Here is a 15,885-nt window from a genome sequence, read left to right as displayed (position 1 = left end):
ATTCCCATCTCTTATATCTTCGTGGTGGAGACACTCGGCAGTGATATGCTACCGTGTGTCCACACCCAGCTCTGTGCTCAGAGACATCATGTTGACATTGGCCGTCATGGGAGTGTTTATAAAGTAGAAGTTGGCAAGTGTGGCCAGGTAGTGCCTTTCCTTTGGAGAGCTGGTTGTTAAACACTTATCAACATTTCAGTGCTTGTAGGCATTTCCCTTTCCTATAAAGCACAGCCCTTGGTCCCAGAACGGTTTTGCCACTTCAGATTAAATGAGTTTTGTGTCTTGCTGATGGTTGCGAGTTTGATTTTTCCAGTTCAATCTTACAGGAAAGAGGGTGGATTTTTATTGGTCCTCAGTAAATAATTACATAATCATGAAAAGTAAAGGAACTTAGTAAAAGAATTTTGAGTAATATTTAACCATTTTGATCATTATTTCAGGTGGTTTGTAAAGCCTACTAATATATTCTACAGAATCAGTATTTTCAAGTTTCTCTGTAATTTCCTTACTTCAACACCATACTATGAATTTTCATAAGAAGTTCCTTTTTTTCCCTCCTGAATTCTAAGGAGGGATGTTGGAATATTATATCACTGGCAGAATGTTCCAGTCCAGTTTATGGAAGCATGTTAAACAGAAGGTTAGAGACAAAAGAGGAAGAAAAGTACATTTCCTCACATACTTACTCAAAAGAGAACATTAACCATAGTTAAATGCATTCACTCAATCCCAGGAAATTGATTTTTATTTTGCCAACCTTGGGCTGGGCAGCCTGTGTTCACGAGGTCACCTGTTCTTGTGCTCGGAGCCCTGGCAATTCTGAGTGCCTTGTAGGGACTGGACAGGTGTTTGGGACGTGCGGTCTGCGCCCAACAGGGAAGCCCGGATGCCTGAGTCTGTTCACTATGGTGTCCATAGTTAGGAGTGCCTGCTACAGGTTTTATTACATTTCTTTTTTAGGTTATTTCCAAAAGTTTCTATTTTATTTCTGAGTTTAGAGCAGGAGCCTTTAGGCCAGAGGAAGGGAAAAGCTGGCGTCATCTGTTGATGGCACCACTGAAGGACTTTGGCTCTTTTGTTGTAACATCCAACGGCATCAGAACTGAGGAGAGGAGCCGTCTAATCAATTTAGAAAGGTGATTTCCCTGGAGAGTTAGGGCGCTGACCCCAGGGCCTTTAATTTATCCCATAATGTGTGTTTTATTTGTCACCAATTGACAAGGGCATTTTGGGCTGAGAAATAAGATCTTTCTTCTTTTTATTTATTTTTTAAAGGAATTTGTTGAGAGTTATTTGGTTTGTCTTTCTGTATAAACTCGAGAGGGTGGGTAATAAATAGGTTGCTGGGTAGATGGCTGATTTGTGTAACAGGTGGTGATTTTATAGTTGCTGAGCATAAGGGACGTTTACCAGCCCTTTTGGGGGGCAGCTTTTTTTTTTTAATATTTTATTCATTTATTTGACAGAGAGAGATTACAAGTAGGCAGAGAGGCAGGCAGAGAGAGAGAGGAGGAAGCAGGCTCCCTGCTGAGCAGAGAGCCCGATGTGGGACTCGATCCCAGTACCCTGAGATCATGACCTGAGCCGAAAGCAGCGGCTTAACCCACTGAGCCACCCAGGCGTCCCGGGGGGGCAGCTTTTAAAGTTGTGCTTAACAAACCAAAAGGCCAGGGAAACCTACCAGAGCCTCTGGAGGGTTTGACACTGAGTGAGTGTGTGTGTGTGCATGAGAGTCTGCATGTGTGGTGTGAGATGGGTGAGTGCAAGTAGTGTGTATGTGTGTGTATATGTGAGTGTGATTGTGAGCGATCTGCATGCGTGTGCAAGAGTGTGAGTGGTGTGTATGTAAGTGTGTGCCTGTGTGCGAGCAAATGTGCATGTGTGAGTGTGTAGAACTGGGGTGGTCTCTGAAGCAGTTGCAGTCTGTCCCAGGGGCTCAAGGAAGGGGTGTGATTGCTGTTAGGAAACATACTGAGAAGTAAGCATCAACAAGGAGAGGTGCAGAGAGGAGTGAAGGGTTTCCAGTACAGAGCAAGGCACAAAGGTGAGGGAGACCCACTACACAAGGCACACAACTTTTTTTTTAAGATTTTATTTACTTGAAAGAGAGAGCACAGAGGAAGTGGGAGAGGAAGAGGGAAAAGCAGATTCCCCGCCGAGCAGAGAGCCTAATGCAGGCTCGATCCCAGGACCCCGAGATCACAACCTGAGCCCAAGATGGACATTTAACCGACTGAGCCACCCAGGAGCCCCAAGACACACAGTTTTGATTAGGACTTTTTCTTCTTAACTCTGATGCATAAGCATTTTTCATTTTGCCACAGTCTTTGTAGCCAGAATTTGGTATTTGCTTAACATGGAATTCCTTTGTTATTTTTTGAAGATTTATTTATTTATTTTAGAGGGAGAGAGAGAGAGCTAGAGCATGGGGGCGTGGAGGGGCCAAGGGAGAGAGAAACTCAAGCAGACTCTGCATTGAGCATGGAGTCTTATGTGGGTCTCAGTCCCATGACCCCAAGATCATGACCTGAGCCACAAGCATGAGGAACACTTAGCTGTGCCGAGGCGCCCTTGGAATTCCTTTACATAGGAAGCTTTCCTTAGTACCACCTTTCAAATGTGGGGCTGTTTGCAGAAAACTAAATGCACCCATTTAGTTTTCAGGAGCATGGTTATGTCTGAAGTGCGACAGACCCACAGAGAAGCTGGACTGAGGCTGGACTCTCCCCTCTGCTCGCAGGGGTGGGAATGTGTGGACGTGGGCTGGAAAACCAGTGTGCCTTGCTTTCCAGGAAAGCAATCAGGTCCTTACTGAGTTTCTCACCCAGGTGTCCAGATGCGCTGGAAGGTGTATCACATGGGATTTTTTTTGGTTATAGTAAAAATATTATCATTTGGGGATGATTTGCTGGTATCGTGCATCAGCAATAATTTGGGTTATTCTCAGTACCTGGCACCTGCAGGTGCATGGGAGGCTGGGTATGAGGGTATGGAGGTGAGGGGTGGGGAAGGAGGGAGTGTGGCTCCTCTCTGCCCTCTGCCGGAGACCCCATACCGACACCCCAGTCTGCACGCAATCCAGAGTCCTTCCGTCCACACCACTCCACAGTGGTGGCCCCCGAGCCAAACATTGTGTAAGCCAGCCGCAGGACTACAACATCTCAGCAGATGGTACACTTGAACATATTGATCCGATGAGAAGGGGCTGTGTCAGATCAGGTGTGGCTCTTCAAAGTGACTGCACAATCAATAATAATGTCTTCCTGACTCCTAGAAGCCCCCAGGGCCGATTCCTAAATAGGTCTCATCCCAGGTGTTGGGGTCAAAAGCTGTGATCATGTGATTTCTGGATATTGTATCAGCAATGTCCGTATTTCACATCCTTATTGGTAAAATTCACTGAAGGGACTTGGAAAAATGAGATCTCCTGTCATTTTCATATGAAATTTCAGAAGTCACCAAGCCCTTGAAATGCTGTGTAGTCCCAGGGATGAGAAGGAAGGGAGTCCACGCACATCTCCCTGGCACTGGGCCCCTCCCACTCCCCTGGTGCTTGTCCCTGTGTCCTCCCCCAAGCCCTGGCAGTGGAGGGTGAGTGCACCTGACAGCAGCCAGGCTGCCCACCCGGACCCTCCTCCAGTCTGTGTTCTGGAAGCAGGAAGGCAAGCAGGATAGAAAAGACCAAAGGTAGGAACCGGTTTATCAAGCTGTCTGCCTGCCCGTCCCTGTGCTTGAAGGCGCATTCCTGCCGAATCTTTGCCTGTGGTCAAAGCAATGCGGGAAGCAGCTGGATGGTAATAAACACCAGTTTTCATCACCAGTGCTGGGTTCTTTAGAGGTTCTTTTTGCAGCCTCTTGATTTGGAGAGCTCATAGGGCTTCTTCCTGACCATCACAAGAACAGTATGTTTGGTAACTATGTATGGTGACGGATGTTCACTAAACTTAATTGTGCTGATCATTTCACAACATACATACAAATATTGAGTCATTGTGTGTGTCATTTATGCCTCAATCAATAAGTAGGTAAGTAAAAACAGAGAAACAAAACCTGACTTCATTTGTTTGTCAGATCTGTATCTAACAGGGTTGTGCCAGCTGCTGGGGGTACCGGAAGAGATGGGTGTCTGTGGGGTGGACCCTGATGAAGCCGTCACCCTGCATGTGCCTGGCCACAGTGGTGGCCAGTGTCACCCAGAGCCTGATGCAGCCAGGAGGGCACAGAGGATCGGCCATGTGGCTGGTGGCCGAGGGGTGCTCCCTGGTCAGGGATTCGGAGGTCCCCAGAGTGGTGCACACTGTGGGTCCTGGGGGTGGTGGTGGAGAGAGCCTGTGGAAGCCCAACCTCAGTGCATGGAGGGCAGGGTGCAACCTGGGCCAAGTCTCTGGGGCCAGAGGAGCAGAGTGAGTCCCAGCAGGTGACAGGAAGCCAGTGGGTTGGGAGGACAGAAATGGGGCTGGGGATCAAGGGAACAGACTTTAAGGAGAAAAATAGAGCATTTTCACTCTCATTTCAGCAAGTTTAAAAGATTTATGAGATGCCCATGGCAAGAGACATGCTAGCTGAGCAGTTCCCACTGCTTCTTGCTTGTGGACTGGGCCATCATCTGGGAAGTCAGAAATGTCCGGCGTCTCCAGAATTCCAGAGGTCCTCCCTGCCCAGGGCTCGCTTGACTCTTAGCTCCTACGAGCACAGATGGTGCCTTCTCAGGGCCTTGGAGCTTCTGCTTTTCGCCAGCTTTGGTGTCCCCAGCCCGGCCCGAGGGCTTGAGGGAGGGGCTCTCACGCCTGCCCGGGTCATGTGCCCCGGGGATGGGGAACCACGAAGTCCTGGGGGATCACACGCACCGTGAACCTGCTATAGCCTGCTGCGGATGTTTAAATGGTGCATTTCATGGTAGGGGACGAGATCTTGCGTTTTCATAAATCTAGGAATTCACCATGGTTTGGGTCAGAAACCCTCTTCACCCTCCTCTCTCGAATCAGGAGGAGCCGCCCTTCCCACCTGTCTGTGAAGATCAAGGAGGACAATGTGCTTGACAACCCTCTCCCCAGCGGACTGCTCCTTGTTGCGGTGGTTTGGGTACGGTCTGCAGTCTCTGGGTTTCACCCCTGTGTTTAGAGTGCAGCTTCTGTGTGGCTTGCAAAGTGTTGAGGCCTGTCAAGAGAACCTTGGAATCGGAAGATACCCCCAAACTGAGTCCTGGCAAAGGTTACAGGGTTTCCCCGCCGCTGACCTTGCGGCCAAGCCTGGTCCTGGGCGAGATTGTCTGTGTCTCTGGCCTGCTCGTGCTTCGGGTTTTTTTCTACTTCTCTCCCATCTGCTTCTCTGCAGCGATGAGTGTTTTCCTAAGTGAGCTCATCACGTTAATCATATTAGGTTGTGAGTGGCCTGTTTGTGCCTTGAAGGAGGACCAAAAAAGCTCAGAGGGAGGAACCCTCAGCCCTGTGCAGGGGAGGGTGGATGGGGGTGGGTGTTATTTTGAAGCAGTGGTACCTTCCCCAGTGTCCCTGGAACTGCCCCGATTCAGGTCCCCAATCTTGTCCCTGATCTCCAGGCCAGCCTTGCCCGGCCTGTGCCGGCTGCCGGTGCTCCTCTACCACCCCGAAGAGAAAATCAGGAACACGGCCTCAGGCTCTTGCGCTCCAAGGATCAGGAGAACTGGGGGCTGCCGCAGCACTAGCAGAGGCTGCGCTGATGGTGGCCGCTGGTGGTGGCAGGGGTGCCATGAGCCACACTCGTGAATCACTGCTGGGCTTGGCTCTCGGCTGTGACTCAGCCTGAAACTTTGTTCTGCTAACAGGAAGCCAGTAACCAGCAGAGTCAAAAGCTTGTAGGAAACTCTGGATTGGAAACCACTGGCTGTTTTTAAGCTCCTGTTTCTACAACAAAAAGGGAAATCATCAGATAGAAGCTCCCTCTGTCTCCTTCGATGCAGAAGAACCAGATTGGCAGAAGGCTATTGTGAGCCGGGCTCTTGGGAGAGTAAAAAACCGGACAGGAGTTTACAAAAACAGGAAGCTGGCAGGGAAAACCATCGGAATTATGTAAATTAAACAGTGGGCCTGGGACGCAGGTGGCAGTCTGCCTTTTGGGAAGCTCTGGGGGCTGAGAATGGGAACAGCCAGGTCAGGGAGTGCGGGGCACCCATGGGAAGAGGCTGTGAGGCAGGGGTGAAGTGTGGGGTGTGGAGCCCCAGGCAGTGTGACCTGTAGGGCAGCCGGGGCACTCTCTGGGCACATTAGGAGGAGATGAAGATGCTTACCTTCCTCGTGGATGTGGGGACGGAGCCACGTGAGCTCTGCAGGCCTCTTGCCGGCCTCCGGAAGGCCCTGGAAGGCTCTAGAACTCTGGCAGCTGCCAGGACAGGTGCTCCCACCAGGGATGGGGAGCTGGGAGCCCCATGATTTAGTTGGTGACTCACAAACTTTTGGGAGTGGGGACGCTTTTTTATGGCTTCTTGTTTTGGGTGTATTCTCTTCCCCACTCTGTAAATGTATGGTTAATCTAAAAGTTAATGAAAGGGAACTTTGTTTTAGTTTTTAAAATAAAAAGACTCTCCTGTTCTTATGAAATTTCTAAGACAACTGGAAAGCTTTGGGAGGCATTGCGATATTAGCATTTGGACCTACTCACTGGGTGCTGTTTGCTCTTCAGGGTGAAGGGAAGCCCTTGAATGCTCACACCAGGGGAGGCTACCACAGGAATGACTTTGCCAGCTCAGTGCCGACATCTGGGGTTGTTTGATAAAATGTCCTTTTCCCAGACCCATTACTAATCACCTTTTTTTTTTTTTTTTGCTCCTAATCTCCCTTCCCTCCAGCCTGCCACTCATTCTGCCATGAAAGCTAATTTCTTTTCTTTTCTTTTCTTTTTTTTAAAAGATTTTATTTATTTATTTGACAGAGAGGAAGATCACAAGTAGGTAGAGAGCTCCATGCTGAGCAGAGAGCCCGATGCGGGGCTCGATCCCAGGACCCTGAGATCATGACCTGAGCCAAAGGCAGAGGCTTAACCCACTGAGCCACCCAGGCGCCCCATGAAAGCTAATTTCTTAAAGCAGATTCCATCCCACCACCTCCCTTCTCAACAATTTTCACTGAGTCTCCCTCCTGCCTACATGAAGTCCAACACCCTAGCGAGGAACAAGGAGAGACTCTCGTGGCTTAATCCTCTGATACCCTTCTAGTTTCAGTGTTGTTAACATCCCTCCATCCCCCCACAATTCATGCTGTACGTGATTTCAGGTCATTTCATTAGCTTTGCTCAAACTGGCTTATATAAAACAGGGATTTATTTGCTCCTTAAAAAAAAAAAGTCCATTATCAGTGTGAGCTTCAGGCAAGGCTTGATCCAGCAGATTAGCAATTTCTTTAAGGACTCAAGTTTATTTCTCTCTGATGATCATGGTCCCAGGGTGGTTGCCAACAGCTCTTGGGCTTGTGCTTCTTTGTTCATGTCTCCAAAGAAAGAGAGAATTTGAATTCGCTTGCCCCAGCTCTCCTCGCCCATCTTCACTCTGCTGCAAGCCTCATCTTCATGTTAGGGGTTTTCCCAGAACTGAATGGGCACCTAAGAGGCCACCGGGGCTGGGGGGAGGAGGAAGGAGAGCTCAAACCTAAGGAAGCATCCAGCATGTGTTCACCCAGAACACTCTGCCTATACCCTTCACAATTCCACGCCCGCCTCCTGCTGCTTCCTGGAGTTCCCCGCCTGTTCCCGCTGACCACAGTCCTGCTCATGCCTCATGGCCTTGCCCGGGTGGCACCTCTCCTGCCACGTACACCTCTCCTGTCTCTGCTGTTCCCCCCCTGTAATTCATGCACCAAATGCTGTTGCCTTCACAAGAAGATTTAATCATGTGAGTTGCTTGCAAAATTTTGATAATTTTGTTTCTGAAATTCAGTTCCTTAATATATTTTCATTAAGAAGTAGTTTAACTTCTCATGTCAGTGCTGGAATATTTTCAGCCACTGTCTCTTCCAACATTGTCTCTCTGCATGATCTCTGTTTTTTTCTTCTGTAATTTCTCTTGGAAAATCTTTTCTACTCTCTTGCTATTCTTTTCTACTTGCATCTTAACTTACCATGTTTTGTATGTACACCCATTCTGAATGGTTTCTTCAGATCTATATTTCAATTCACTAATTCTCTTACAGATGGGTCATATGGACCCCATTTATTTATTTATTTATTTATTTTTTTTAAAGGTTTTTTTTTTTATTTATTTATTTGACAGAGAGAGATTACAAGTAGGCAGAGAGGCAGGCAGAGAGAGAGAGGAGGAAGCAGGCTCCCTGCCGAGCAGAGAGCCCGATGCGGGACTCGATCCCAGGACCCTGAGATCATGACCTGAGCCGAAGGCAGCGGCTTAACCCACTGAGCCACCCAGGCGCCCATATGGACCCCATTTATCGAGGAAAAACGCTCCATTTCCTCGTATTGTCACACTCAGCACTCTCAATGATGTGTGCTTTCTTCCCCTTACCATGGGTGTCAGTCCTCCGACACCCGTGGAGTGTCCCACAATTTGATTCAGGTCCAACACCACCAACCTGGGGCTGGTGTCAGATCCCACAGGTTAAGGGCTCCATCCCACGAGACGGTCCCATGTCAGAGGCCTGTCACAAGTCCCAGGCTGTCATCTGTACTTCTGACCAATTGGCTATAAACTGGGGTTCCCATGACTCCCTCCCTGGTTCATAATTTGATAAAATGGTTCACAGGATTCAGAGAAACACTTATTTACATCTATCAGTCTATGATAAAGGATATGGAGGAAGAGGCGCATAAGGCGAGGTCCAGAAGGGTCCCCAGCATAGCAGCGTCTGTCTGTCTGTCTGGAGCTGGGCTGCACCGCCCTCCTGGCACACACTTGTGCTAATCAGCCCACAAGCTCTCAGAACTCTGCACTCCAGGGATTTTCATGGTGGCTTCGACACGTTGGGGACATCAATCATTTATTCTCCAGCACCTCACCCCTCCCCCGAGAGCGGGGGTGGGGCTGGAAGTCCTGAGGTTTTAAGCATGGCTTAGACTTTCTGGTGCCCCCTGCCAACCCCAGGAGCCCCTCTAGAGTCATCTCATTAGAACAAAAGAGGTTCCTATAACCCAGGAAATTCCGAAGGACTGAGGAGCTCCATGTCAAGAACTGGGGTCAAAGACAAAATGTAAGTAGGAAGGCGGCAGAAACCGATATACGTGCATCTATTTCTTACTATTACATAGCTTTATATCTGGTTATTTATTTTTCTGAGTCCTTAATTCAGCAGGAAGAACCTTGAGGTGTGGGGATTCGTAGTGTGCTTAGTGTGAGTGTTGAATAAATGGTTGTGAGTAGCGATGGCATCATTACTGGGCTTTCTGAATCTACAGTTCTTTGTTACGATCTCTTCACACAAAGTTCTACCTAATCTCGTTCAGTCTGGCCATGCGGTCCCCAGGTGGTACTCTAGACTTGAACCGAGATTTTTCTGGAGCCACAGTACACAACCATGTTGTGTCCCGAGACTTGTGGGCCAAGAGATATTTCCCTGGAAGCTGAGTCCCACCGAAGTGAGCGGTGGGGAGAAAGGGGTTTGGGGTGCGGAGAAGTGTGGCGCTCCCCAAGAGACTACAAGGGTGGTTTGCAGGGGAAGGGTCTCCTCCAGGTTGCTGCCGTGGGCTAGGCCCAGGAGTGCTGCTGAGTGTGGCACCCAGAGACTGAGGCCCTTGTCTCCTGGGGTCCTCGGAAACGGGAATCAGGCTGTTCTGCCAGCGCTCCTGAATGGACGCGCGTGTAGAGATGAAGTGAGGGCTACTTGGCCGGCCAGAAGAGACCTCTGAGAAGGCCGTGGAGAGTCGCTCCTTATAGAAGGCCCATGTGGATGCCGTGGAGCAGGGAGAGGGGCCTCCTTTGGAGCCGAGAGCCTGGCTCCCTGAAAACAGCAGTGCCCAACCCCACTTTGCCTGCTTCTGCGGAGTCTGGGCTTTGGGGGTGAGGAGGGCAGAGCCTCACTCCTGGTCTAGGTGGCCGTGGGGAGGGGGTGCAGCCCCAGCACCAAGAGCTGGGGGGCTGGAAGGCACCCGCAAGGCTGGGCACCTCCGCATCCGCCTGTACTCCCTACTAAGTTCTACTGGAGCCATCAGTAGGAAAAGGCTGTTCCCCTTTTACATAAGTCTTTTCTAGATGTTTTCAGAAGGAATTTAAACACTGGCAGACAGAAAAGGGAAGCTTTTATCCCTTCTCTAACCACCGAAAGGAAGCGGTGGATTTAAGAACCACGGGAAGGGCTAGGAAGGAACAGAGCCAGAGAGACAGGAGCGGGTGGAGAAGGCTCAGTAGGAACCTCAGAGGGTGGGGGGAGAGGCGGCATGGGGTGGGGCGGGCTGCTCCCTGGGGAGCCAGGAGCCAGGAGCCCACCTAGGCCCCTGGGGAGGCTCTGCAGGGGTGGAGCCAGCACCCTGGGGAGGGACTGTGCAAGAGGACCGCCTTGAGTTTGGGTGAAACACCAGTACACCCCTTGGTCCACAGGGGCCAACTTCTGTCTGTGACGGACTTTTGAATGGTTAAGGGTAACTTCCCTTAAGCAGGCTCTGGGACCAGGATCCCATGCGGGCTGGAAAGCCCGTGCTGATTCTCTGGCCCTCTGTCTTTTCCTCCCGTATTTCTTTCTTCTTGACCCCTGTCTCTGAGTCCCCACCTTTGTCCCCTGGTTCCCACCATGGGCAGGCTGTCCCGGGTCCAGGGGCTGGCCCGCCCACCTAATCTCATCCTCGCACAACCCTGGTGGCTGCGCAGGGAGCCCGGGATTCATAAGGGGAGCTGGAGTGACTCTCACTGTTGAGAACACAGCTGCGGCCGAGGAGATAGGAAAGCCGGCCCGGCCCTCTGGCAGCGGCTCTGGAGGGAGTGCCAGTCAAGGAATAGGCCCAGCCCAGCAGGCATGAACGTGGCCTGGGCTGCGGCCACCAGCCCCTGGGGTGGGGCTCGGGGCCCCATGCTCCTTGGGCTGGCAAGGCCGGAGGACACTCCCCAGGTTGCATGGGGTCACAGGAGAAGAAAGGGTGTGTGTGTGGGGGCAGGGGGGGGCGGGGGGGGCGGGGGGGCGTAGACGTCCCAAAGCCTGGCTGGCTCATGAGTGGAGCAGACTTAACTCAGTTACTTGTTCTCATTCAGACTCCGTGTCTGCATCTACGAAATGGAAGCAATCCTTGCCCCACTTGGAGGACTCTGGTTGATGATGCCTTCCAGAGTTAGATCTGGGTTCAAAACCCACCGTGGCCACATATCCGCCGACCTCGGCACCTGCTAGTCCAAATTCCACTTTTCCTCTGGGACCCAGCTCACCGCACCCCCCCCCCCCCGAGAAGTCTGGGTCACTGGTCCGACTACACCTCCATCTTTGTCTCAAGACAGTGCTATGACTAGCCCGTGCACGCCAGTGTTCATAGATCCAGACTGCTCAAGTTCGAGGCCCAAACCTGGAAAGTACTTCTGGGGGTCGTTAAGAGCATCCGAGGAGACCCTGCACCTGAAGTGGTCAGCATGCTTGGCGCCTTGAACCTGCTCAGCTGAGGTTTGTCAAGACGTCCATTTTGTCAAGAAGGAGCCTGCTTCTTCCTGGTCCTGAGAGTTAGCTCTGTAAAAGCAGGCTGTGTCTTCTGCCTTCTCGCCACATCACCCATCATGACATACATGTGTCGCATGATCAATAAATACCTTGGTAGCCCTCCCCCACACCATGGTTAGATCGTAACCAAATTTCGTGGGCTGATGCTCGTGCACAACCAGTCCTGTTGTTTGTCTGAGTTCCCGGGGCACAGAGGCACTACCCATGTAGCTGGTGTGGTGTCCTGCACTGTCTTGTGGTACCTCGTTAACTTTGCGAAGACATCAAGTTCCTGGGGCGGGCGTCACTCTCCCCATTTTACCAATAAGGAACAAGGGCTCAGAGGGGCTGAGTGATGTGATCCAGGGTATGCGGCTGCTGGACTGACGCTGGGGCCCTCGCTGTGTTTCATTTCCATCATCTGTGCCTGTTGGTCCCAGTCTTGGCACGACAAATGCGAAACCTGAATCTTATTTACCAGTTATATCCATACCGTGGAAACTCTGGGTGTTCACGAACTTGGCAAACCGTCCACTGATTATAAAAAATCTGGAGGAGCAGAGTACTTGGAGCAGGCCCAGAGCTTGAGCTGGAAGTAGTACTTGGCTCCCCGTGGCACTAGAAGGTCGGTGATTTCTCATGAACCGGCTGGCTTGCAGGCCCCTCCCCACGCCCCCTCCTATGACCATTAGAGAAACTTTGATGTCCTTGGTCCCCGGGCAGTTTTCTTAGTTTAAGTAATCTTGGTTCATGGAATTTTGAGCTCTAGCAAACTTTTTAGGAAGGACTCTTTTGGGCCTAGCACATGTCTTAGGAATGAAACTCCCCAGTGACAGAGGGCATTTGACAAAACTCAGCGGTGAGTGGCGCTGCTGTGGGTCACCAGGCCAAGGGCCGCGTGCCCATCACCCACACATGTGCTCATAGCACACAGGGCCTCTGCTCCTTGCGCAACAGCAGTGGAATGTGAAGGGCCGTGGGCAGAGCTCCACGACTAGCACATTCCATCTGTACTGTCTCCACTCCTTCCGCTTCCAGCTTGGCTCTCCTGGCAACACCTCTTCCTGCTCCAGAGCAAAGGGCCTGTGGCAGCCAGCGTCCTGCCACTTGCTTGTGGGCCTGGTGTTAGGGTCTGTGTTCCTAGTGAGCACCGGCTGTGGGGATGGATCAACCAGGCTCTGCCTCAACTTTCTGTCTGAGGTCTTCCTTGAAGTCAAACCCCAGTTAGCCCTTTGGGAGGAATGTGGGGTCCCAAGGGGAGACGACAAGCCCCTGTGTTTAGCGGCCAGCCTTGGGGCATGGACAGAGTTGTTTTTACATCAGACCCTTTCTTGGATGTTCAGCCATCAGGCTAGGCCAGCAGGACTAGGGAGAAGATGATTGCATGGTAATGCTCAACATCTACGTGAGAAGTACTCTTGTTCATAAAACCATGCATGCTCCAGTTCTCAGAACATCAAGTGTTTCTCACTCCAGATAGAATCGATCGGAATTGTAGAAACCCAGAAAAGAGGTGTGTATGAGGCCAGGGGTTCTCACAGAACACGGGTCCAGACAGGTTGGGTTCAAGTGCCGACTCTGTCACTTCATGGCATTGTGACCCTGGGCAGGTTGGGCACCCTTTCTGTGCCTCAGTTTTTTCCTCTGTAAATGAGGATCATAATACTCACTGTCTTTTGTTTTTTTTATGAGCATTAAATTAAATGAATTCATATCTTAAAAGTGATTAAGATAATGCCCAACATGTGAGAAATTCTGGATAAGTGTTAGCTGAATATGCATATATATCTAGAATCTTTCATGTGTATATATATATATATATATATATGTGCTATGTGTGTATATATATATATCTATCCCCATAATGTGAGATACTACAGGCTGACTTGTCCACTAGAGCCCATCATTAAACCAAGGCTTTGGGTATACCATAGGATAACACAGCACAGCACAGTATATTCCAGTATACCACAGCATACTATAGTATACTACTGCATATCATGGCATACCACAGCACAGCATAGTATACCACAACATAGCACAGTATGCCAAAGCATATTACAGTATACTACAGTATAGCACAGTATTCCACAGTATACAATAGTATACCACAGTATAACACAGCACAGCATGGTGTATGTTGTATACTATAGTATACCACAGCATAGCAAAATATGTCACAGTATACCACAGTATATACAGCATACCACAACATAACACAATCTGTCACAATACTGTAGTGTACTGTCAGTATATTGTAGTGTACCACAGCATATACCACAGATACCACAGTGTACCATAGCATATCATAGTATACCATAGTATAACACAGTATACACAGCATACCACAGTATACTATAGTATACCACAGTATACCACAGTACAGCACAATATGCCATAGCATACCACAGCATAGCACAATATACCACAGCATAGCCCAGTATACCACAATAGTTATAGCATACCACAACACAACACAATATATCACAACATACCACAGTTTAGCACAGTATACTACAGTATAGCACAGTATAGCATAGTATAGCACAGTATACCACAGCATACTACAGCATAGCACAGTATACCACAGCATATTGCAGTATACCATGGTATACTACAGTATATGGCTCAGCATATCACGACATAACATGATCTATCACAACATACCACAGTATAGCACAGATTAGCACAATATGCCTCAGTATACTACAGTGTACCACAGCATGCTACAGCATACCACAGCATAGCACAATATGCCAGAGTATATTGCAGTATACCATAGCACACTATAGTATAGCACAGCATACCACAGTGTATGATAGTATACCAGAGTATACCACAGCATAGCACAGTATATGTCAACATACTATATTATGCCATAGCATAGCACAATATACCACACAATAGCCCAGTATACCACAGTATATACAGCATACCACAACATAACACAGTATAGCACAATATATCTCAGCATACTATAGTGTACCACAGCATACTACAGCATAACACATGTACTATAGCATACCACAGCATACTGTGGTATACCAAAACTCCCCTCTATCCATTCTCTGTAAGAAATGAGTACCTGGCCTCTTATTTCCTACTTGGCTTCCTGCTGAATTGCAGAAGCTTGTAGGCTTCCCAGTGTGAGGGACCCACTCATATTTATACCAGGGACTAAGATATTTCACCTGACTGATTATATGCGCGCTCATCTTTGGAAGGCATTTGCTCTGTGCAGTGCCCTGTGATAAGGGTGCCATGAACGACACCGGTCCCTGTTCGGGAATGCCCTTCCTGTGCCACAGACATGCTTGATGCCAGTGGCCAGGGTTAGGCATTTCCGCATATGCTGCCCAATGTTTTATAGGCTTTTCTCTCTGGAAGCAAAGTCTGTTTCCCTGAATGTCAGGAGAGGGCCATCTGCCATGCCAGAACAACAACTGAGAGGCATTTCCATTTCAGGCCGTGGTTTTCTGTTCTGTGTGAGCATTGTGAGAATTGTGGCCTGACATGCCTTTGGCAATGGAGGGTTTTATTAAATAGAAGCTAGATGGTTTGAGATAAAACACATCCTCCTCCCTTTCCCCCCAAACACAAGCTTTTCCTTCCTGTCCAGTTCTCCGGATATGTTTCTTTTAGACAATGGTCATTAAAGCCAGACACGGGCCAGTGCACACTGGTGAGATGGCACTGGCTCAGCCTTGGTGGGGTGGGGTGGGGGTGCTTTGGAAGCTTCTGGCCCTGGAAGGCACGGGGTTTCCCAGCAAAGACAGAGGAGCTGGTGCTCGTGCAGTTGAGTCTTGTGCTGTGTCCATGTCTGTCTTAATCCTTGAGGTTCTCAGCATGAGGATCAGGAAGTGTCTGGTGCTCTATGAAGTGGGCTGTGGGCCACTCAGGACACTCCCTGCGGGGGCTCTGCGTGAGGCAGGGACTCCGCCTCTGGGTGCTCTCACTTCCTATGTCTCCCTGCTCGGACCCGCTGGACACACAGGGCCCGTTCAGTTTCCCAAGTACAGCTTGGATCAGATGGCTCTCCTCGTCAAGCGTCAATGACTCCCATTACTAATGGTATCAAATATACAAATACACCCTTACTTCAGCATCCTCTATAAAGCGTGGCTTCAGTCCACCTGCCATTTCTGCCGCGGAGGCAGGCTTTCCCTGATATCTGAAAGTGGAGCATTCCTCTGGAAGCTTCTGGAAGCTCAAGAGGTATAAATTCAATAAGCAGTTACCTTTCATTTATAGGGAAAATATTTGGGGACGCCTGAGTGGCTCAGATGGTAGA

General features: G+C 49.6%; 1 long non-coding RNA gene across 5 annotated transcripts in view; it reads left to right on the top strand.

The window, feature by feature from the left end:
- LOC131814990 (uncharacterized) overlaps positions 1 to 15,885 on the top strand; it is an 88,005-nt gene that overhangs the window by 32,689 nt on the left and 39,431 nt on the right. Inside the window, exon 2 of one of the 5 annotated variants that reach the window (XR_009347527.1) lies at positions 11,398 to 11,561. The exons of 3 other annotated variants lie outside the window; for them this stretch is intronic. This is a non-coding gene — a long non-coding RNA (uncharacterized LOC131814990). Of the gene's footprint in view, positions 1 to 11,164; positions 11,562 to 15,885 lie in introns of those variants that run through there. One more of the 5 variants, XR_009347524.1, reaches the window with a different exon arrangement.

This window comes from Mustela lutreola, chromosome 14 (genome assembly GCF_030435805.1).
Source record: "Mustela lutreola isolate mMusLut2 chromosome 14, mMusLut2.pri, whole genome shotgun sequence".
In the NCBI taxonomy this organism is placed as follows: Eukaryota; Metazoa; Chordata; class Mammalia; order Carnivora; family Mustelidae; genus Mustela; species Mustela lutreola.
Note: the sequence above shows the minus strand (reverse complement) of the source record. Positions and strands in the feature narration are given on the sequence as shown.